The sequence below is a fragment of the Halichoerus grypus genome, chromosome 6 (genome assembly GCF_964656455.1).
Source record: "Halichoerus grypus chromosome 6, mHalGry1.hap1.1, whole genome shotgun sequence".
NCBI lineage: Eukaryota > Metazoa > Chordata > Mammalia > Carnivora > Phocidae > Halichoerus > Halichoerus grypus.
Genome location: NC_135717.1, coordinates 31,439,361 through 31,461,903, shown reverse-complemented (window position 1 = coordinate 31,461,903; position 22,543 = coordinate 31,439,361). Strand labels below are relative to the sequence as shown.

Here is a 22,543-nt window from a genome sequence, read left to right as displayed (position 1 = left end):
TCAAATCTCCACCAACTTCACCCCAGACTAAGGCATGACCCCCTCACTCCCTTCACTTTCTGAGTTCCAGCCTCATGGGCCTTCTGTCAATTACTTGGAAATATGCTCACTCCTGCCACAGGACCTTAACACATGCTACCACCTGGAACAATTTTTCTTCCTCTTGTCATCTACCATCTATCTCCAACTTTTCCTTCAGATCTCAGCATGACCACCATTTCTTCCAGGAAGCCCTCAGTAACTGCTCTGACTAGAGCAGAGTCCCTGTTATGCACCCCCATAGCACCATGAACTCCTATGTAATACATATCACAGCTATAATTAAAAACCCCATGAAGCTCTCTCAATTTTGCTGTGAATCTAAAACTGTTCTAGAGAAAGAGTCTTAAGGAAAAGTTAACCCCCAAAAATTCCATGAGATCAGGGTGCCTGGGTGGTTCAGTCAGTTAAGCATCCAACCCTTGATTTCTGCTCGGGTCATGACCTCAGCGTCATGGGATCAAGCCCTGCGCCAGGCTCCTTGCTGAGTGTGGAGGCTGCTTGAGAGTCTCTCTCTCCCTCTCCCTCTGTCCCTCCCCTCCACCACGCACGAGTGTTCTCTCTCTAAAAAAAAAAAAAAAAAAAGAAAGTGCACTGACCAAAATAAGAAATCATGTACGCACAGGAAAGGAAACAGCCTAAACATCCACCAAGAGGAAAGTGGTTGAATAAACTGTAGACCCTGCCATATAGGAGAGAATTATTATACAGCTGCAAGAAGGGGTAGAGGCTCTCTCCTGATACTGCACTGGACTGATCTCCAGGATACGGGACTCACATGAAAAAATAAAAACAAAATCCAATCCAAAACAAAAACAAAAAATAAAAACAAAATCCACGTAAATCCAAAAAATAAAAAATAAAAACAAAACCCTGTATGCAGGGTTTGCTATCTTCTGATTATGTCTGGGGATATATACACATTTGCTTCTTTTTTCAAAAATAAACAATGGAGACAGAAAGCATAAACTAACAAAAATAGCTACCTATGAAGGAGGGAGGCAATAAGTAAAGGGAACAGGAGTGGAAGTTAGAATTCCCTGAGTATATCTTGTTTTAGAGTTCTTTTTTTTTTTTTTTAAAGATTTTATTTATTTATTTGACAGAGAGAGACACAGTGAGAGAGGGAACACAAGCAGGGGGAGTGGGAGAGGGAGAAGCAGGCTTCCCGCGGAGCAGGGAGCCCGATGCGGGGCTCGATCCCAGAACCCTGGGATCATGACCTGAGCTGAAGGCAGACGCTTAACGACTGAGCCACCCAGGCGCCCCTTGTTTTAGAGTTCTTATTTTATAAGTGTAAACTGTTTATAAAAGTGTAAAGCAAAGACAAAAAAAAAGCAATCTCCTAAAATAAAAAGAAAAAAACCCAGCAGGAATGAATAAACCTGGCTGAAAGTCAACTTGGCAACTACAACTTGGCAACTACACGAAGAAGGATCATTGGAAGTATCTTTAAAACAGCACTTTGATTGTACATCCCTAATGGGCTTTATCCTAAGGATCGCAGAACCACAAAGAAACAGAACCACAAGGCAAGGTTCAACTGCCCTCCATCATTTTATAGGTACTAATTATATTGGCATCATTACTTTGAAACTATTAGCTTTATGTTATAAGAAAAAGATAAGAAATCATGTTAATGTGTTAGAAACCAAGATTTTCTGTGTAAGAAAAAAAGAGATACAAAAACAAAATCAAAGAAATTAAATGAAACCTTATAATCTTAAATGTGAGTGAGTTCTCAGTTTCTCCAGCTTGAAGCCTAGATTCAATGATAACCCAGCAGCAGTGAGCACCCTGAATGTCTAGATTATAGTCCCTAATTCCCATTGATCACCAGAAGGAACAGGACTCCTGTAAGAAACAGCTGATTCCAGGTAGAAAGCATGTAAGACGATCCTGGGACATGCTATCATGCAGAGATCAAAGAAACCGTCAGAGGCTATGGAGGTGATGTCAAAAGGATGCAGGACAGGGCGCAAGAGGCTCCCATTTAGTTGTGCTGGGCATGGTTCTAAGCATGCATTTGTAAGTATTATAAGTATTAACTCACCTCATTTTTAGTCCTTGCAACATGCCTTTTAGGAGGGTTGTATGATTGTGCTCACTTTACAGATAAGGAAACTAAGTCCCAGGGAGATTAAGTGAGCTGCCCAAGGTCATATAGTAGATAGGTGGCTGAGTGAGGATTTGAACCCAGGCTATCTGACTCTGGAGCCCATGCCTTAGTCATCTTCTCAGCTGCCTCTCTATTAATGTTACATGTTCAGCATCAAAGTAGAAAAGGAAAATAAAGGGGCACCTGGGTGGCTCTGTCATCGAACATCCGACTCTTGGTTTTGACTCAGGTCAAGATCTCAGGGTCCTGGCATCAAGCCCCACATCGGCTCCATGCTTCTCTCCCTCTCCCTCTGCCCCTGCTCTCTCTCTCTCTCTCTCTTAGATAGATAGATAGATAGATAGATAGATAGATAGATAGATAGATAGAACAGGAAAATAAAGCAGCTTGGAAGAGGCCAGTCGCGGGGCAGGGGAGTGGGGGGAAGGCTTCAGAACCACGGACAGCACCCCAATCATGTCCCCCCCCCCCCCCCCCACTCATCAGTTCAGCTGTGCCTATAACCAGGGTGCTCGGGCTTGGCTTAAGGGCCAGCTGGGATGTGCTCAGCCCCATATCTTGGTCAGCTGCACCCTGAGCTGCCATCATCCCAGCCTCCCTACTGGCCACTCCTCACATCCTCCTGACCTGCTCGGGGCCATGCTGGCTCTCTCCAAGACCATCACTGAAGAGCAGAGATCACCACGTAATGCCACTACTCAGATGCGGAAACTGAGGCTCAGAGAGATACTGCACTGACTGAGGTCAGGCCGCTGGGAAGCAGCTCATGCTGGCATCATCCCCCTTGTTCACCCCTCTTTCCTCTTGTTGGTTAATCATCTTGGAAGGCTGAGCGCGGGTGCTGGTGGCCCATGCCGAGGAGTGAGTCACCCTCATTTTGTGTGTGTGTGTGTGTGTCACCTCCCCAGCTGCAGCTGTGAGCTGGGGAGAGGGGTCTGGGCACACGAGCTGGAGGCAAGAAGGCTGCTTTTCCCAGCAAGAAAGGAGCCTGCTATCCAAAGCCCCCTGGATGACTCCTGCCCTCCTCCGCATCCATACAGCACCCGATCAAGTCTACCTGGGCACTGTTCCCTCTTCACCAAAGCCACCACCCTGGCCCAGGCCACCATCAGCTCTCTCTGAGAAGCTGGCAGATTCCAGATATGCTGTGAAGGTGGGATTGACAGCATTGTGACAAAATGCACAAATGAATATATTTAGCTGCTGCCAACATCAGTATGCCTCTGTTTTCTACCCAGACCTAATTTTCTTTCTTTTCAGACAACCAGTAAGGTGGCAAATCCCAGGCTCTCCACAAGGCCAGGAGGCTGGGCCAAACCCCCCCAACTCCACCCTCAACCTCCCCCCTCCCAAAACTTCTGCTGGAGCTTTTAAAGAGGCAGCAAATCAATGATCACAAGCAAGGGCTCCACACTGCAGTGATCAAAACATGAGGAAATAAAGAGGGGAGAATCATTATAGCTTAAAAGGGACTTAAGAGATCTACCAGTCAGATGCAATGTACAGACCTGGTCTCCCGATGTGAACCAGCCACCCATAAAAATATAGTTAGCAGACAGTGGTGGGAAGATGTGATATTAGAGGATATTATAGAATCACTAACTTCGTGTAGGTGTGAGAAGTAATTAAATGAAAATGTGGATATTTAAGGGTGAGTTCTTTTCACTTATAGATACATTCTGAAGAATTTATGGATGAAATGACCTAATGATATGATTTACAGCAGGATAATCCAGCGGGGGTTGGGGGGGTGGGGGGGGGCGGGGATGGTGCTGAATCAAGGTCATCTGTAGGAAGCTGCCCTTAAAAAGAAAAGAAAAAGAAAAGAAACACAGAGGAAGTTGTATCTTTCCCAAAAGACATACCTCACATGATTGCAGTAAATGCGCTGTGTCTGGAACTGAGCCAGCCTGGTGGCGCTCAGGGGAAAGCGGCGGGACCTGCCCGTTGGCCCACTGGGCGGTGGTGACACCTGCTGATCATTATACTATTATTACCCTCTTTACTTTTGTGTGTATCGGGGAAGGGGTGGGAATGAGGGTTTGGACTACATGGTGGGGTTCAAACCCCGCCTCTGACACTTCTTTGACCTTGGCCACTCATGTCGCCACTGTGTGCCTCAGTCTCCCCATCCGTCAAACGGGATGGTAACGTCGGCCTGATGGGGGCGTTGTTGTGAGCCACACGAGCTGACACTCAGAACAGAGCCCAGCACGTCACCGGTCAGAAAGAAATGTTAGCTCTGATTACTGCTATTAGGAAATATTTGACTGTTCACGTGGCATTTTTTACTTTTCATTTGTCCAAGCAGATCTAGATCCCCGCCCCCCCCTGGGTGGGGGAGGACACAGGACACCTGAGATTTTTTTTAAACAGATTGAGATGTAATTCATATACTGTGCAGTCCATCCACTTAAAGTGTACAGTTTCGTGGATTTTCATGTATTCATGGAGTTATGTATCCATCACCACAATCGATTTTAGGATATTACCCAAATCAGGGCACTGCTCCAAGGAAGGTAGGGTGGTGACTCTGAGCCCTCCTATGACTTCTCTTACGGTGGATGGGATGGGCTGTGAGGACCCCCACCTCCAGGAGCTTCTGGGGGCGCAGGGGGGGCTTGCTGACCAGCAGGACCTGCGGTGTCCCTCGGGAACACCAGGCTTGTCGACACATTGCACGTACCGCAGTCACGTGAGGTGTATCTTCAGAGAGAAGTGCCCACAGACCTCAGTGCGGCTTTCTCAAGATCAGTGATAACCTGCCACAATTTAATTTCCTCCCTTTTTCTCAAGGCAGAGGGAGAGAGAACCACCACCTACGGGGTGGGTGTTAAAGCTGCCATGAGGCCCATTGAGGGGCACCAGCCCCTGGAAGAGAGGGAACAGTGAAGGAGGATTCCGAACAGCTCTGCAGTGTCTGGCTCAGCCCCTGGGGAGCTGGGGGAGACATTTCCTCTACTGGATAAGTGAAAGGAGGGGTAGGAAAGGGGCATGAGAATCCGTAACTCCTCCCATTACAAAACCGAGGCAAACCTTCGGGATGACTCTGAGCTGGGTTCAAACCCTGACTCCTGCCTTCTGCGCCACGTGGCCTTGAATGAATCCTCCTGTCTGCCTGGGTCTCCTGATCCATAAAATGCGCCGGCTGTGAGGGGCTGAGGGGCTGAGGCCTGGCACGCCCTAGGAGGTCCACGCATGTGGCCATCACCATGAACATGAGATCCCCGCTCCGGCTCAGGTCCTAGGGAAATCCCACTCTAGGGGAGGACCTGTAACAGGGGGAAAGGGGCAGTCCCTGGAAAGACCCTGGGTAGGGCTGCAACAGGGCACTATGGGTGAGGGGGTTTCCAGGCTGAAGGGGAAGGGAGATTCTGGTGGCTTAAGAGAGTGAACCACCCCCCCACCTCCAGGGTCACGGTCACAACAGCCTCCATCCTCCCCATCCCCTGGCCTCTTTGTTCCCACCTCCAGACTTGGCCCTGGCGGATCCCCTGCCTGGAATGCTCTTCTCCAGCCCACCCTCCCCCTTATTCCCCATCACATCACTTCTTAGGGCATTGAGGCCTCTCTGAAACTTATCATGCAACGACTTTATTAGCTTCCATGTTCCCTGCCGCCTCCTCCAGAATGTTAGCTCTTCCTGTTGGCGACCTGTCCCCAGGACTTGGCATGGGCCTCCTGAACAGCTGAAGGGACCTTCTAGGGTGGGGCTGGGCTGAGCAAGGGCAGGGGCTTCCCGAGAAGAGCCCCAGGTCCCCGAGGAAGCCTGGGGACAGCAGTGGGCTCTCAGCCCAGAAGGCAGGTGAGGTTCCCTGCCCAGAGAGGGTCACCCAGCAGCGCCCGGGCAGGGCGGGGCTCAAGTCTCCTCCCAAGGGTGCCTATTTCTGGGGGGGAGAAGGGTATTGGCTCCTGGAATGTGTTTTCCCGGGGGGGGGGAGGGGGACAGGGTCAGCACCCGTTGTGTCCCCAGGCCCGTGGCTCTGGTCCCGGGACTCTTGTCTGGTTGGGGACTGATGGGCAGCCAGGCACTTGAGGCTTGTCAGACCTTGTTCCAGGCCTCGCCCTGGGTCCTCCTGCTCTTCTCTGCAGAGCCAGTCCCCACCTGGCCCGGGGGGACGGGAGGGGGTGGCGCTAGCTCTTGGTGAAAACTCCTCCAAATTCATCTCTTCATCCCTGCCTCAGTCCAAGTGACTCAGGGGCTGTAGGAGCCTCCTCCCTGTTGGCCCAGCCCCTCAGATCTGTTTTCCATAAGGGCAGACCAACATGGTATGCTTTTAACATCTGACTGGGGTCCCATCTTCCCCGGGGACGGCAAATCCTTTAGTGCCCTCGCATTTCTCTGAGGGTACAGTTCAGCTACCCTCTCTCGCCTCTGCCCCCAGCCTCCCACCCCGATCTCTGTGTGTCTGCAGCGTCTCCCACATGTTCCCCTCTGCATCTTCCGTGACTACTGGGCCTTTGTACCTGTCATTCCTTCGGCCTGGTTGGTTGTTCTTTCTCAGCTTTCAGATTAGGCTTAAACGTCCAGGAGACCTTCTCAGACCCCTGGCCGGGTTGCATCCCCTCCGTTACACACTCTCATGGCACCGTATTTTCCTTCAGGGACTGTATGGGGTAATTATAGAACTATATGTTTAACGTATGCCTCCCTGTAGACCGCAAGTGCCCCGGGGGTGGGCACCCTCTCTTCCCTGCTTCTCCCAGGACTGCACCTGGTATCTCAAAGTTTGGGGGCCGGGGAGACATGTTCACACATACACGCAAGCACTACCTGAGGATCCACTCTTACTGGGCTGCACAGTTGGCACAGACCTGATCCCAGCCCTCCGGGGCCCGCAGAGCAGGAGCTCAGGGAGGGCTTCCCAGGCAGAGTCTTAGACCGTGGGTGGGGGGCCTGAAAGGCTGGGGAGGGGACCCGCGGGCTGTAGGAGTGGCCCGTGTGCAAAGACCAGATGGGAGAAGACAGGAGCGGCTGTGGCTACGCATACTGCAATGCAGGGAGGGAGGGAGGAGACAGAGGGACCAAGGACAGGTGGAAAGGCAGAGGCCCTAGGAGACTCGGAGCCAAGAGCTGCCTTCCTGCCTCAGCCGCTCACTTTGCTCTGGCCTCCCGGCCCAGCAGTTCAGGACCTGCTGGAGACGTGCTTGCCAGCCACAACCTCTTCCCTCGGGAGCCAGAGCGGCAGGGACAGGGCCTGGCAGGGGCCCAGCTCAGGGCAGGCGGGGGTTCCTCAGTGCATCAGGAATCAGGGAGCCCTGCGGGGCTACCAGCTCTACTCAGAAACGATTCTCAGTTTCTTGCACGCCCCTGTTGACCAGAGTTCTTCCCAAGGGCTCAGGCTGCCCCTGGACCAAGCCCATGCTACATACAGATGGAGAAACTGGGGCGCGGAGAGGTGGGGGTATCAGAGCTGGGATGAGGCACAGTCAGGCCTGAACCCACAGCCTATGTGGCTTAGAGCCCAGAACAACGTTCCCTGAGGAGCCCGTTCCACGGGGGCAGTCTGGTTCTGGGCAAAGCCCCTCCCTGGGTCACACAGGGCCTGTTGGGGCTCAAGATGCTCACAACAGTATCAGCTACCCATGTAAGCTACACCCTCACTGTACCTCGGAGGCAGGCACTGTGGTCATCCCGTCAGCCCATTCTAGAATTACAGGGAGCCCCTGACAGGGCAGGCACACTGCCTGGGATCCCAGCATTGGCAGAGGCCCCAAGGATGTCCTGACAGAGCCTGCTGGCTTAGAACGACCACCCCTATCCCCAAACAGGAAAGAGTAGCTGGCCCTGGGCCCAGAAGGTTCTGGAGCTTAGAAGGTGGGCTGTGGTATAGGAATGTGCCCTCTACCCATCTCTCATCTCACACGTGAAGGCCGGTAGGCCAGTTCCAGGTTGATTCCTGGCACCACTTTCCCTTCTAGAAGCTTCCTCCTGCCTCGAGTGAGATCCAAGGCGGGCAGAGTCCTGCCTGGACCCTTGGGCTCTGGTACAGTGTCCACAGTACAGCCCCAGAACCAGCCCCAGTCACAGTTCCTGTGGGAACCACAGGGAACCACTGGGAGCCAGCCCAGTTCTCAGCTCCTCCTGATGATATTATATTCTTGCTCATATATCGCTCTATTATAATACTACTCCATATTAATGAAATATGATAACATTATACATTAGTATTTTATTATTCTGTTAACCTCGACACGGAAGTCTCACAGACCCTATCATCTGGCAGTTCTATGATCCAGGACTTGATATTTCCCTGAAAGTTAGTGGTTTTTATTTTCCACCTTTTTATAAAAGCAGCTCATGCACTTGAATTTTTTTTTTGGAAAAGCACCCATTTGTGGGATTGTGGGGACGCCTGGATGAGATGACCGGAGCTCAGGGTGGTCAGCACTCAACAAACGCCGGGTTCTGTGATTCTAGCTCAGCAGCACCATGTTTTTATATGTTTCAAATTATTCTTTAAAATCAAGAAATCAAAAAGAATAAGGCATATCTATGCAAGATGATGGGAAGCGAGTTTTGAGATCTATTTTCAAGTGAGAAAAGCAAAGAACAGCATGTATGGAATATTACCATCTGTAGTTTTAAAAATGGGGATATCTCATTCATACAACTCAATAGCAAAAAAAAAAAAAATGTGATTTAAAAATGGGCAGAGGATCTGAATAGACATTTTTCCAAAGAAGACATACAGATGGCCAAGTCTGTGAAAGTACTTGCCAAGTATGTACACAAGTACAAGGTACATGAAAAGGTGCTCAATGTCACGAATCACCAAGGAAATGCAAATCAAAACCACGATGAGGGATCACCTCACACCTGCAGAATGGCTATGACAAAAAAGACAGAATACAGGTGTTGGCGAGGATGTGGAGAACAGGAACTCTCCTGCACTGTTGGAAATGTAAACTGGTTCAGCCACTGTGGAAAACAGTATGGAGGTTTCTCAAAAAAATTAAAATAGAACCACCATATGATCCAACAATTCCACTTCTGGGTATAGATCCAAAGGAAATGAAATCACTATCTCGAAAAGATATGGATTCATTGCAACACTATTTCCAGCAGCCAAGACATGGAAACAACCTAAGTGTCCATCGATGGATGAATGGATAAAGAAGATGCGGTGTATACGTATACAGTGGAACACCATTCAGCCGTAAAGCAAAGAAAGAAATCCTGCCATCTGCAACCACATGGATGGAACTTTGAGGGCATTATGCTAAGTGAAATAAGACAGAGAAAGACAAATGCTGTATGACCTCACTTACATGTGGAATCTAAAAACGCTAAATCATAGAAACAAAGAACAGATTGGGGGTTGCCACAAACAAAGAACAAAGAACAGTTGGAGGGAGGGGTGGGGTGGGGGGGGATGGGTGAAGGTAGTCAACAGGTACAAATTTCCAGTTATAAGATAAGGAAGTCCTGGGGATGTCATATAAAGCATGGTGACTACAGCTAATAATACCGTCTTGCATATTTGAGAGTTGCTAAGAGAATAGATCTTAAAAGCTCTCATCACAAGAAAAGCGAATCTGTAACTGTGTTTCTGGTGACTGATGTTAGGGAATCTTACTGCGTTGATCATTTTGCAATACATGCAAATATCAAATTATTATGTTGTATATCTGAAATTAATATGTTATATGTCAGGGTGCCTGGCTCAGTCGGTGGAGCATGCAACTCTTGATCTCGGGGTTGTGGCTTCAAGTTCCATGCTGGGTGTGGAAATTACTTAAAAATAAAATCTTGGGGCACCTAGGTGGCTCAGTCGCTTAAGCGTCTGCCTTCAGCTCAGGTCATGATCCCAGGGTCCTGGGATCAAGTCCCGCATCGGGCTCCCTGCTCAGCGGGGAGGCTGCTTCTCTCTCTCCCTCTGCCTGTCTGCCTACTTGTGATCTCTCTCTCTCTCTGTCAAATAAATAAATAAAATATTAAAAAAAAAAAAAAAAAAAGGTAAAATGAGGCAGTTAAGATGGGCCCGAATCTGCCTGCTATCCTTGTAAGAAGAGATTAAGAAACAGGGAGAGAAACCCACCCCGCCAGCACCTCGAGCTCGGATTTGCTGTCTCCAGAGCCGTGAAAACGGACATTTCTGTTGTCTGAACCCCCAGCCTGTGGGACTTTGTTACAGCGGCCCGAGCAGACTAGTTCAGTGCGAAAAAAACAATGTAAGGTATCTCATTAATAATTTTTATATCGCTTCCATATCCTGGGTTTGGATATATGAAGCTACAGAAAATACATTATTAAAATTAATTTCACCTGTTTCTACGTTTTTTAAATGTGGCTCCTTGAAAATCTCAAATTTCACGTGTGGCTCTCATTCGAGGCTCATATCATATTTCCAGTGGACATCACACCTACCACGGTGTCTGGCACATAGTAGGTGTTCAACAAACACCTGTTGAATAAAGAAATTCAATAGTTGTCTTTGGGGAGTGACTGGAGGACGTAAGGGAAGGAGCTTGGCTTGTCCCTTTGATTTTACCATGAACAAGTATCTTCTTTGAAAAAAAAAAGATCTAAAATAAAAAAGAATAAAATATACCCCTTGTCAAAACAACATTAACATTTATACACTTAAAAGATGCCTCTAGGGACACCTGGGTGGCTCAGCTGGCTAAGTGTCCAACTGCTGATTTCGGCTCAGGTCATGATCTCAGGGTTGTGAGATCGAGCCCTGCATTGGGTTCTGCACTCAGTGTGAGTCTGCTTAGGATTCTCTCTCTCTCTCTTCCTCTGCCCCTCTCCCTGCACTCGATCGCTCTCTAAATAAATACAATAAAATAAATAAAATCTTTTTAAAAAGATGCCTCTCACAGGTATGGACATAATAGTTAGGCACCAGGTGCTCTCAGATGGATGGACTGCTGGAGATCTTGGACTCAGACGGCAGGGGAGATCCCTCTCTACACCCAGGCTCCGGCAGGGAAGCAGGCCCCAGAGTCCATGCACACGCCCCTTCCCCAGGATGAACAAAACACACGTGGGGCCCCAGTCCAGCCCTACGTACCCCCACTCATACTCCAATCCTCCTGCCTGCTTCTGGGGTTTGTCCATCTGTAAAATGGGCACATTAGGCTCACACCATTTTTTAAAAAAACTTCTTATGGAAAACTTCAAATATATACAAACTCACAGATGATAATAAAGGGAGCCTCCACACACCGTCCTTCCCCTCCACACAACCATCAACTCATGGCCAATCATTTTAACATATACCCTCCTCTCCACCTGATTGTTTTATTTATTTATTTTTAAAGGGGCTGGTCCTGGATAGATCCCTTTAAATACCCACAGTGGTATCAACCACCTGGGTTTACTGCGGGCGTCATTAACACGACAGGCTCTGCACTTGTATCTTCTTGTCTCAACTTCCCAAAGGCCCTGCCAGGTAGGGGCTATGACTCATTACCCCCATCTCACAGATAAGGAGACTGAGGCTCACACAGAAGGGACTTGCCCAAGGTCACCCAATATGGGGATTTTCAAATAGACCTACAAATTCCTTGACATCCCTTCCTTCAAAAAATGGAGCCGCTCCCCTGAGCGTGGGCTGGCCTTACTGACCCACTTCCAGGGAAGAGAATACAGTGGGAATGGGGGAGGGTGACTTGTGTGACGAGCTCATACAAGGCATCCTTCTTGCTCCCCATCTGGAATCACTCAGGCTGGGGGAAGCCGGCTGCCATGTTGTGAGGACGCTCAAGAGCAGAGGCCTCCCGCCCACAGCACATGGAAATGGGTCCTCCAGCCTGTCAGGCCTTCCTGTGACCACAGCCCTGGCTGGCATCTTGTCTGCAACCTCTTGAGAGACTCTGAGCCAGAACCAACCAGCGGAGCCCCTCCTGAACTCCGCACCCACAGAAGCTGCGAGGAAAAACGTCATCTGCTGAGGGTTGGGGTGGTTTGTTATGTAGCAATAAACTAATACATGCCATAAGACAAAAATGGGTCTGCATGATCCCAGCAGCTCCACGCTTACCCCTGCCCCTCAGGCAGGGCCTTCCAACAGGCAGGTGTGGGGGATGTGAGCTTTGTACGGTCTCAGGGATGGGTGTGCATGAGCCCCTACCCCACCCAGGGGCAGACCTGGGAGCCCTCTGCCCCCAGCCCGTGCCCCAGCCTGGCTGAGGGCTGACCCCCTGGGAGGTCTCCTAGCAGGACCCCGCGTTTCCTGGGGCGCTGGACTGTAAGTGCCGTGGATACGGGGACATGATTGTCAGTCACCATGGAAGCCTGCAGGGCACATAGTAGGTGTTCCATAAACAGTTATTCCACGACTCATCACCCCAAACAAGCTTCTATGGGGGGACGTATCGGCTGATTAGAAGCCCTTTTTGCAGGCAGTGCACTGGGGGTCTGTCTCCTGTAGGAGACATGCCAGCCTTATACCCTCAGCCGGGCTGGGACACAACCCCCGGAGGCGTGACTATAATAATAGTAACTCTAGTGAACAAGCTCAGCTGCGGTCTACTCATGCCTCCTGTGCAGATTATTTCTACATCTTTCAGCAAGGAAGAGCTAGTTAACTCCCAGCTTACAAATAAGGAAATATAGGCTCAGAAGAGGTAACTGGGAGGTGACAAAGCTGGGCTCAAGGGCAACTCAGGGCCCTTTGTCTGCTGGCAGACCCCAGGCCTGGAGCACATGCTGGAGTCTGCGTCCGCTCTTGGTGGGAAGCCCCCAGCCCTCGGATCTACAGAAGAGGGCTGTGTGCACTCGGGCTCAGCTGTGGAGAAAAGCCCCTGAGAGCTGGGCCTTGGGGGTAATTCCTGCCTGACCCCAAAGCAACCCAGGCCCAGGATGGCAGCTGTGGATAATGGATGACACCGGGGGAACATTACGGCCAGTGAGTCATCTATGTGGCTTCCGACGGCCCTAGAGGAAGAGGATGGATGGACTTTGCTGCCAGCCTCTCGCCAGCTTCAGAGTCAAAGGCAAGGGCCCCAGGGGAATCGAGGGGCGGGGAGGGGAGGGTCAACTGCACTGCCCACCCCTCCTCCATTTCAACCTTTAGACACTTCCTCCTGGAGAGACAGCCATTCCACTCCCCAGGGACCGGATCCTGGAGGCTGGAGGAAAGGAAGGAGATGGCTTTGATGCGTGGTGGTGACGCCAGGGTTCAAGTCCTCTGCCACATGCTAGGTGTGTGCCGTTGGAGGATTTACTCACTCCTATTGAGACTCCGTTTCCTCATCTGTAAAGGGCGGGGGGAAACATCTATTTCATGGAGTTGCCAGGGGTTCCATGAGTTAATAACACATATAAAGTGCTTGCCAAGTTACCTGGCACAGAGCAGGTGCTCAATAAATGCTAGTCGGTGTTCTCATGCTATGGACCAAGCAATGTGGGGAGCATTCTGCATACTTAACTCATGGAATCTCCAAACAAGCCAAGGGCAGTACCCACTGGAATTCCTATTTTACAGATGAGGAAATGGAGGCTCACAGACCTGAAGCATAGGATCTCACAGGCAATCCATAAGAGAAGCAGAATTTGAACTCAAAACCCAGTGAGCAATTTCTAGTATAGTCAAGAGTGCCAGTCTATGTCCTGTCCCACTGTCCCCCAAATACACCTGTCACCCTACAAAAGCCCCTAAGGTTATACGACCAATCCCTACCTCATACCATATGTACAAAAATCAACTCTAGATTAAAGGCTTAAATGTCAAAAACAAACAAAAACCACTTAAAAATCTTTTGTAGAAATTATAGGTAAATATCCTTTGGAACTTGATGTTGATTATAGATTATGAACTCAAATGTCTAAAACAAAGCTTCAGAACCTTAATAGAAAGTATAGGTGAATCTAGTTTAGACCTTAGGTTGAGAAAGATGTTCAGCATCACTAGTGATCAAGGAAATGCAAATCAAGGTCTCAACTGGAAACAGCTTTATACTCAATTGGCAAACATTTTCAAATCTAATAATGCCAAGTGTCAGAGAGGACATGGATCGTATGCGTTGCTGGTGGGAGTGTAAATAGTACAACCACTTTATTTTATTTTATTTTTTAAAGATTTTATTTATTTATTTGACAGAGAGACAAAGCGAGAGAGAGAACACAAGCAGGGGGAGTGGGAGAGGGAGAAGCAGGCTTCCCGCGGAGCAGGGAGCCCGATGCGGGGCTCTATCCCAGGACCCTGGGATCATGACCCGACCTGAAGGCAGACGCTTAAGGACTGAGCCACCCAGGCGCCCCAGTACAACCACTTTAGAAAGCTGTTTCCTACTGCCTCCTAAACACTCACATATTCTGAGTCCTGGTGATTCCATTTCTAGGTAAACACCCCAGAGGAAATCCTGCATGTGTGTACCAAGAGCCATTCACAAGAACATCCAAACAGCACTTCCAGATGCCTGGACACCACCCAAAAGGCCATCCACAAGAGAGCAGCTGTACGCTGACCCGGTGGAATATGACAGGACAGTTAAAACAAGTGAACTAGTGGGCGCCTGGGTGGCTCAGTTGGTTAAGCGACTGCCTTCGGCTCATGATCCTGGAGTCCCGGGATCGAGTCCCGCATCGGGCTCCCTGCTCGGTAGGGAGTCTGCTTCTCCCTCTGGCCCTCCTCCCTCTCATGCTCTCTGTCTCTCATTCTCTCTCTCAAATAAATAAATAAAATCTTTAAAAAAAAAAAAAAAAAACAAGTGAACTAGTATGGGTCAATCTTAGTTACGTACTATTACATGAAGAAATTAAGCCCCAGAAGATTCAAACACCTTGATACACTTTTTTGGTTGTCTGGATGCCCTTGTTATGGATGGACTTGTGTCCCCCACCCCCGCCAAATATATTAAAGTCCTAATTCTTGGAACCTATAAATCTGACCTTATTTGGAAAAAGAGTCTTTGCAGATGTGATTAATTAAGTTTAGATGAAGTCTTATTGAATTAGAATGGGACTAGCCCATATATGGTTGACTAGTTTTTTTGATAAGGGCGACAAGAACAGCCGGTGGTGAAAAAGAAGTGTCTTCAATAAATGGTCCTGGGGGGCGACTGGGTGTCTCAGTCGGTTGAGTGTTTGACACTTGATGTCAGCTCGGGTTATGATCTCAGTGTCCTGGGATCGAGTCCCGCATAGTGAGCCCCGCATCAGTGGGCTCTGCTGGCTCCCTGTGCTGTCCCTCTCTCTCTCTCTCTCTCTCTAAAATAAATAAATAAATCTTAAATAAATAAATGGTATTCGGTAAACTGGGTATCTGATGCAAAAGAATGAAACCAGACCCCTGTCTTACACCACTCCCAAAAATCAACTCAAAATGGATCAAAGACTTAAATATAAGATCTAAAACCATAAAACTCCTAGGGCGCCTGGGTGGCTCAGTTGGTTAAGTGACTGCCTTCGGCTCAGGTCATGATCCTGGAGTCCCGGGACCGAGTCCCGCATCGGGCTCCCTGCTCAACGGAGAGTCTGCTTCTCCCTCTGACCCTCTTCCCTCTCGTGCTCTCTGTCTCTCATTCACTCTCTCTCAAATAAATAAATAAAATCCTTTTAAAATAAATAAATAAAACCATAAAACTTCTAGAAGAAAACATAGGAGCAAATCTCCTTGACATTAGACTTGGCAATGATATCTTGTATGAGATACCAAAAGCACAGGCAACAAAAGCTAAAATAACAAGGGGGACTATATCAAACTAAAGAGCTTATACAGAGCAAAGGAAACAATCAAGTGGAAAGGCAATCTACAGAATGGGATCCCAAATATATAAAGGACTCATACAACCCAACAGCAAAAAAGCAAACAATCCAATTAAAAAACGGGCTAAGGACCTGAACAGACATTTTTCCAAAGAAGATAATACGAATGGCCAACAGGTAGATGAAAAGGTGCCCAACATCACTCATCATCAGGGAAATGCAAATCAAAACCACAGTGTGATACCACGTCACATCTGTTAGGATGGCTGTCTTCAAAGACAAGAGATAACAAGGGTCAGGGAAGATGTGCAGAAAAGACACTTTGGTGCAGCGCTGGTGGGAATGTAAATTGGTACAGCCAGTACGGAAAACAGTATGGAGGTTCCTCAAAAAATAAAAAATACAAGTCCCGTAGGATCCAGCAATCCCACTTCTGGGTATAGATCTGAAGGAAATGAAATCACTATCTTTTTTTTTTTTTTTAAAGATTTTATTTATTTGACAGAGAGAGACACAGCGAGAGCAGGAACACAAGCAGGGGGAGTGGGAGAGGGAGAAGCAGGCTTCCCCCGGAGCAGGGAGCCCAACACGGGGCTCGATCCCAGGACCCTGGGATCATGACCTGAGCCGAAGGCAGACGCTTAACCGACTGAGCCACCCAGACGCCCCGAAATCACTATCTTGAAGTGATATCTGTGTCCCCATGTCATTGTAGCGTTATTTATAATAGCCAAGACACGGAGACAACTTCAATGTCCTTCAATGGATGAATGGATAAAGAAAATGTGGTACACACACACACACACACATGCTGGAATATTGTTCAGCCATACAAAAGAAGGAAATCCTGCCATGTGCAACTTGGATGAAGTTGGAGTGCATTATACTAAGTGGAATAGACCAGACAGAAAAAAACAAATACTGTATGGTATCACTTCTATGTGGAATTAAAACAAAAGAGCAAGTTGCATAGAAACAGAGAATAGAATGGTGGTTGCCAGAAGCTGGGGGGAAGGGCAGATGGGGAGATGGGAGGTCAAAGGGTACAATCTTCCAGTTAAAAGACGAAGAAGTCCTGAGGATCTAATGCACAGCATGATGAGGACAGTTTCCAACTCAGTACTGTATGCGTGGAAATCTCTGAGGGGAGATCTTAGGCATTCTTACCACATAATCATTCCATAACGTGTATCAAATCATCACATTGTACCCCTTAAATATATACAATTATATTTGTCAATGATTCCGCAATAATGTTGGGGGGCGGGGCGCGAGGAGAACTCACGTGACAGCAGGGTGGCAGAGACTGGAGTGACGCATCCACAAGCCAAGGGTTGCCAAGGATGGCTGCCAGCCACCAGCAGCCGGGACAGGCAGGGAACAGATCCTTCCCTGGAGCCTTCAGAGGGAACACAGCTCCGCCGACACCTTGAATGCGGACCTCTGGCCTCCAGGACTGGAAGAGAAGACACTTCTCTTGTGTTAAAGCCACCCAGCTGGTGGCCATTTATCCCAGCAGCCCCGGGAAACGAATATACTCTTCTGCTCAGGTGGCATCTCTGTGTCACATTTTGGTAATTCTTGCAGTATTTCAAACTTCTTCATTATTATTCTATTTGAATTGCTGCAATCTCCTGATACAACTTGAAGGGATGAGGAGTTGCTTCTCACGGACGAGCAAAGTGGTTTCTGAAGATGCCATGCAGATGTTGAAATGACAACAAAGGACTGAGAATATGATATGAACTTAGCGGATAAAGCAGTGATGGGGTTTGGAGGGTTGACCCCAGTTTGGAAGGAAGTTCTACTGTGGGTGAGATGCGATCAAGGAGCATCCCATGCTACAGAGAAATCGTTCAGGAAAAGAAGAATCCATCCAAGTGGCAGACTTCATTGTTTTATTTTTAAGAACCTGCCACAGCCACCCCCACCTTCGGCAGCCACCATCCCGATCAGTCAGCTGCCTGATCAGTCAACACCGAGGCAAGATCCTCCACCAGCAAAAGGGTTACGACTCACTGAAAGCTCAGAAGCCAGCTAGCGCTTTTTAGAAATATTTCTTTTTAATTAAGGCATGTGCATTGTTTTATAGACATAATGTTATTGCACACCTAACAGACTTCAGTATAGTGTGGACATAACTCTGACATGCACTGGGAAACAAAAAAAAATTCATCCGACTTGCTTTATTGCAATATTTGCTTTACTGCGTTGGTCTGGAACAAAACCAACCATATCTCCAAGGTGTGCCCGAATACCTGTAGGATGTGGGTATGATAAAACTGCCCAAACAGGAAGGCAGGGAGTGATGAAGACAGGATTCAAGGCAGGGATGGGATGGGGGTCCCTCGGGATTAGATGTTGGCCATTGTTAGGGTCCTACCTTTTGATCGATGGGCTATGGGGTGTGTATTACATGACTAGAGTTATTTTAATCATGGACATTTTTAATAAGAGCAGGTCATGCAAGGACCAAAGAGAATACACCATGATCCGGATTATGATGTGCCCATAATTCTGTGTACCTGAAGTTCATGACCTGAGTTCTGCCTGTCCAGCTCATGGCTATCTACCCAGCACCCAGCACAGGGCTCGGCACATAGTAGGTGCCCAATAAAGATTGGATAGATGAATGATTTAGTGAATGGGTGATTAACGGGCTCCAGTGGTCAAGTGGGGGGGGGCAGGGTGAATACCACAGATGGAAACATAGGGCAGCCCAGGGGTGGTGTAGGGGTGTGGGGAGCACCTCAGGTGAGGCATGCTGATCCCCACAATGACACCACAGACCCCAGGAATGAGGACCAGATCTGACCCAGACCCTACACAACCCATGACCACCCAGATAGAGTTTTCTTGTGGATACAGGAGCTTGGGGGATATCTCGGTCTCCCAGCCAGGGCTCTGCTGGGCCCTGCAGTCAGGGGATGGTGGGGTGCCTGAGCTGTGAGTGGTTCAGCTCCAAGAGGTTCCCCACATCATCCAACCGTCTGCCACCGTCCCCAATGCTTCCATGTCCCCATACCCCCTCTAGTCACTCCCATTATATGCTGCTTCAAGGTGACTCACTTTTTCCCTCCTAAATAGATGGATTTAAAAAGGAATGGCTGGGGCGCCTGGGTGGCTCAGTCGTTAAGCGTCTGCCTTCGGCTCAGGTCTTGATCCCAGCATCCTGGGATCGAGCCCCGCATTGGGCTCCCTGCTCCGCGGGAAGCCTGCTTCTCCCTCTCCCACTCCGCCTGCTTGTGTTCCTGCTCTCTCTCTCTCTGTCAAATAAATAAATAAAATCTTAAAAAAAATAAAAAAATAAAATAAAAATAAAAAGGAATGGCTATGTCACTACCATAAATGGAAAAGCAATACCTGTGCCACAAATAGAAGGAGACTGTAAACATAAACAGGCAGAAAACAAGAGGCTGTGCAATTCTAGCTCAAGAGTGTAGACGGAGCGAGATTCGGAGCGCAAGGCCCGCTCTCTCCCCGGCTGGCAGTGGCTGAGCCAGCGCGGGAGGGATGTTAATGCTGCCTAACAGTAAGTGAAGCTTTCTCCCCTTGAAGGAGAATTGCTGTGTGATTCAGAGCTAGTGGCCGCCTTCTCTGTGACCCACCCTAACCTCAGCCTGCAGGACTCGCCAGTGGGTTGCCCCTCACCCTTTGGGAAACTGCCCCCTGGCCAAGCAGTTTTCATTTTGTTTTTAGGCCCAGAACACTTACGGGGAAGCCTCATGAGCAGAGGCCTGCCCAGCCTGAGAGCTGTAGCTAGGCAGGGCGGCCCAGCTGGAGGAGTCTCCCTAGCTCTACTCCCCAGCGAGCCCCTCCCTTGTTCCGGCCCCTCCAGCACCCCAGGGAAGCAGGCACAGGGCCAGACTGGCACGGGGCAGGCCCAGCTGGGCCCCGGCAAGCCCCAGGGAGCCAGGGTGAACTCATCCCTCACCCTTAATTATCTTCCTGGCTAATGAACATCTGAGAAGCTCCATGCCATCAACAGGGAGGACCCCTGGGATGCTCAGGGCTGGGAGGTTCTAAGGGCCAGATGTCACCTCGGAGGGAGGTGGTAGGGGCCCTGAAAGAGGATATGGGCTTGGAGAGGGGAGCTATACTTCCTGCTTCTTCTCTGTAGGGGAGATAGCTGGGGCCAGGCAGGCAGTTAGAGCCGAGGTTAAGTGTAGGACTCTACAGCCTACCATATGGGGATGAAACCAGGCTCAGAGCTCACCACTTTGGGTGACCTCTAGTGAGTGCCTTAGCCCCTCACTGCTCCAAGTGTGGTTCACAAACCATCAGCACCACCTGGGAGCTTGTGAGGAATGCAGAACCTCAGGCCCAGACCTACTGAGCCAGAACCTGCATTTCAACAAGACCTCCAGGGGAGTTCTGTGCCTCAGTTTCCCCATCTGTAAAACAGGATTAAAATGTGCTTATACGTATGGGGTGCTTGCTGTTTGCTGCTATTATCATAACTTATCACTCTTGTTATTATTGAAACAACTCACTCTGGGCAAGATAAAGGCTGGTCCCAGGTCGCCTACTCCCAGCCCCCCACCTCTCAGCAGCTCACAGGTGGGTTTCATGGGACTAGAAATCTGTGGCTCCAGAGACACAGTGACTTGCCCAAATTCCACATGGGGAAGCCCAAGTTCAGCCCACACCTGACTGACCCTGTTACTACTGTTCATAGTGAACGGGTAGGATTGCGTCCTCTGCAGCAGGCACTTGAGGGACTCCCAACCACCCCCTGATGGTGACCTTACTCCTGCCCCCATCTTCAGATGATACTCAAGGACAGAGAAGTTACGCTGCTTTTCCAAAGCTACCCAGCAAGAAAGGCTGGATTTGAGCCCCAGCGGGCTCTCAACTTCTATGTCACATGGCATTCCCCTCACCATTTTGCCCCAGAGTCTCCCCCACCCCCGCCCCCCACAGTATCCTTGCCTCTCCAGTCATCTGCCAGTCCTGGCTCTGGGGTTCTGAGCCTGCCCCTCCCATGTCCTCACCACTAATGAGGTCTCTGCCAACTTAACCCTGGGACTGCAGAGAGCTCTGGAACTGGCTCCGTGGGAAAAACCTGCTTCCCCCTGCTCTGGGCTCCTAGGTGTGGCTGACCGGAGGGGAGCCTTTGAAGGCAGCGCTGGGCAGAGCCAGGAGCTAGAGCTGTTCTGAGATGCTTGATCTCGCCTCAAGAATAGCTGACCTGGAGCCAGGCTTCCCTCTGTTTCTCTGTCCCCCATTCCTGCTTAACCTCCAGCTCACTATTGGCGCCTGGCCCCCCTTGGCTAGGGTGGAGGCTGGGCCAGGCCTGGAGGTCTACAGTGTGAGCATTCACTCACTCACACACCATCCCTGGATTCAGGATCTACTGTGTGTCAGGTACTGTTCTGCAGACGTGGCAATGCACAGAACAGACCAAGGCCTGGCGGGAGAGACACACCAGAAGTTAATCACACACCCTCACAATGCACGGGGAGGGAAAATAATGAAAGGGACTGCTCTTGGGTGCATATCTGGAAGATGAAGGGCAAGAATGTTGCAGCAGAAAGAAACAGCGCTGGCCAAGGTCGGATGGCTGGGCGTTGGCGGGGGGGGGGGGGGGGGGGGGGGGGGGGAGGGAACAGCTTGGTGCCTGTGAGGAAGGAAAGAGGCCAGCCATGCTGGAGTGGGGAGAGTAAGCAGGGCCTGACCACCAGGCCTCGTGAGCTGGGCCCTCCATCTGCTCCCAGAGGCTTTGCTTGAGGCTTGGAAAGACATTCACAGCAGACAAAGGCTCCAGCTCCCAGGATGAGGGGCTCTACCTGCACCCCTCCGACCTTCCAAGCTGTGGGGGCCCTGAGGACTTGGGCCACAGAGGCCTTGAAGGACCCACTCTCACCCCTCCTGTAGGCCCCAGCTGGCCACAAAGGGGCTCTCATCTCGCTGGACTGCCTTCTTGGGTGGAAAGTGGGGATTAGCGCACTAAAAGGCACCTCGGCGTGTCCAAGAAGACAAGGCCTGGCCTGGAATTCTGCCTCCATCACGAGGAGACCGTGGTACTTCACTCTGGAGCCTTGGGTTCCTCATCTGTAAAATGGGTCGGGTGGATAAAGTGTGTTAAGCCAAGAGTACAGGGCGTGGCACGTGGTGGGGGCCTAATCACGGGCTTATTACGTTAAAGAGCCATGATTACAAGCGGCCAAAGGGCTGCAAATTCCCCGCAGCTCAGCCCGCACCTGAAGGAGAGCTCCGTGCGGGCAGGGTCCTTGTTGGTTTTGTTCGTGGATGTTCTCTCGGCCACCGGTGAACCCGGCACCCGGTGGGTGTTCCGCAGAGTGGAGTGAACCGATGCGCGAATGATGAATGAATGAATGAACGAACGACTGAATGACCTGCTCCTTCCCCAAACTAGGACATTCAACTGCAATGTCCCGCTCTCTCTCCTGCCCCGGCCCAGGGTGCCGGGGCACCCTGTTCCCAGACAACACTCTTACCTGCGGTGCGCCTCAGTTGCCCTCTCTGTGAGTGGGCGGGAATAAGGGCAACCTCGCCGCGTTGGAGGGAGGGCTGCCGCGGGCGCCCCGCACCCACCGGCGCCCAATCCGCGCGCGCCGAGGCCGAGTCCGCCCCCCGCCCCCAGGGCTGCCGGCTGCGCGCAGCCCCCGCCCCGCCGGGGCCGCCCCGGCCCCGCGCGCACGTGACCCCGCCCCGGCCCGCCCCGGCCCGCCCCGGCCCGCCGTCCCAGCGCAGGCTTCCAT

General features: G+C 50.2%; 1 long non-coding RNA gene across 1 annotated transcript in view; it reads right to left on the bottom strand.

The window, feature by feature from the left end:
• The window catches only part of LOC118531965 (uncharacterized), a 60,942-nt gene extending 38,502 nt beyond the window's left edge, over positions 1-22,440 (bottom strand). Inside the window, exons 1-2 of the long non-coding RNA XR_013448904.1 lie at positions 22,280-22,440; positions 17,104-17,274 (exon numbers count right to left, since the gene is read on the bottom strand). This is a non-coding gene — a long non-coding RNA (uncharacterized LOC118531965). The remainder of the gene's footprint in view (positions 1-17,103; positions 17,275-22,279) is intronic.
• Positions 22,441-22,543: the final 103 nt, after the last annotated feature.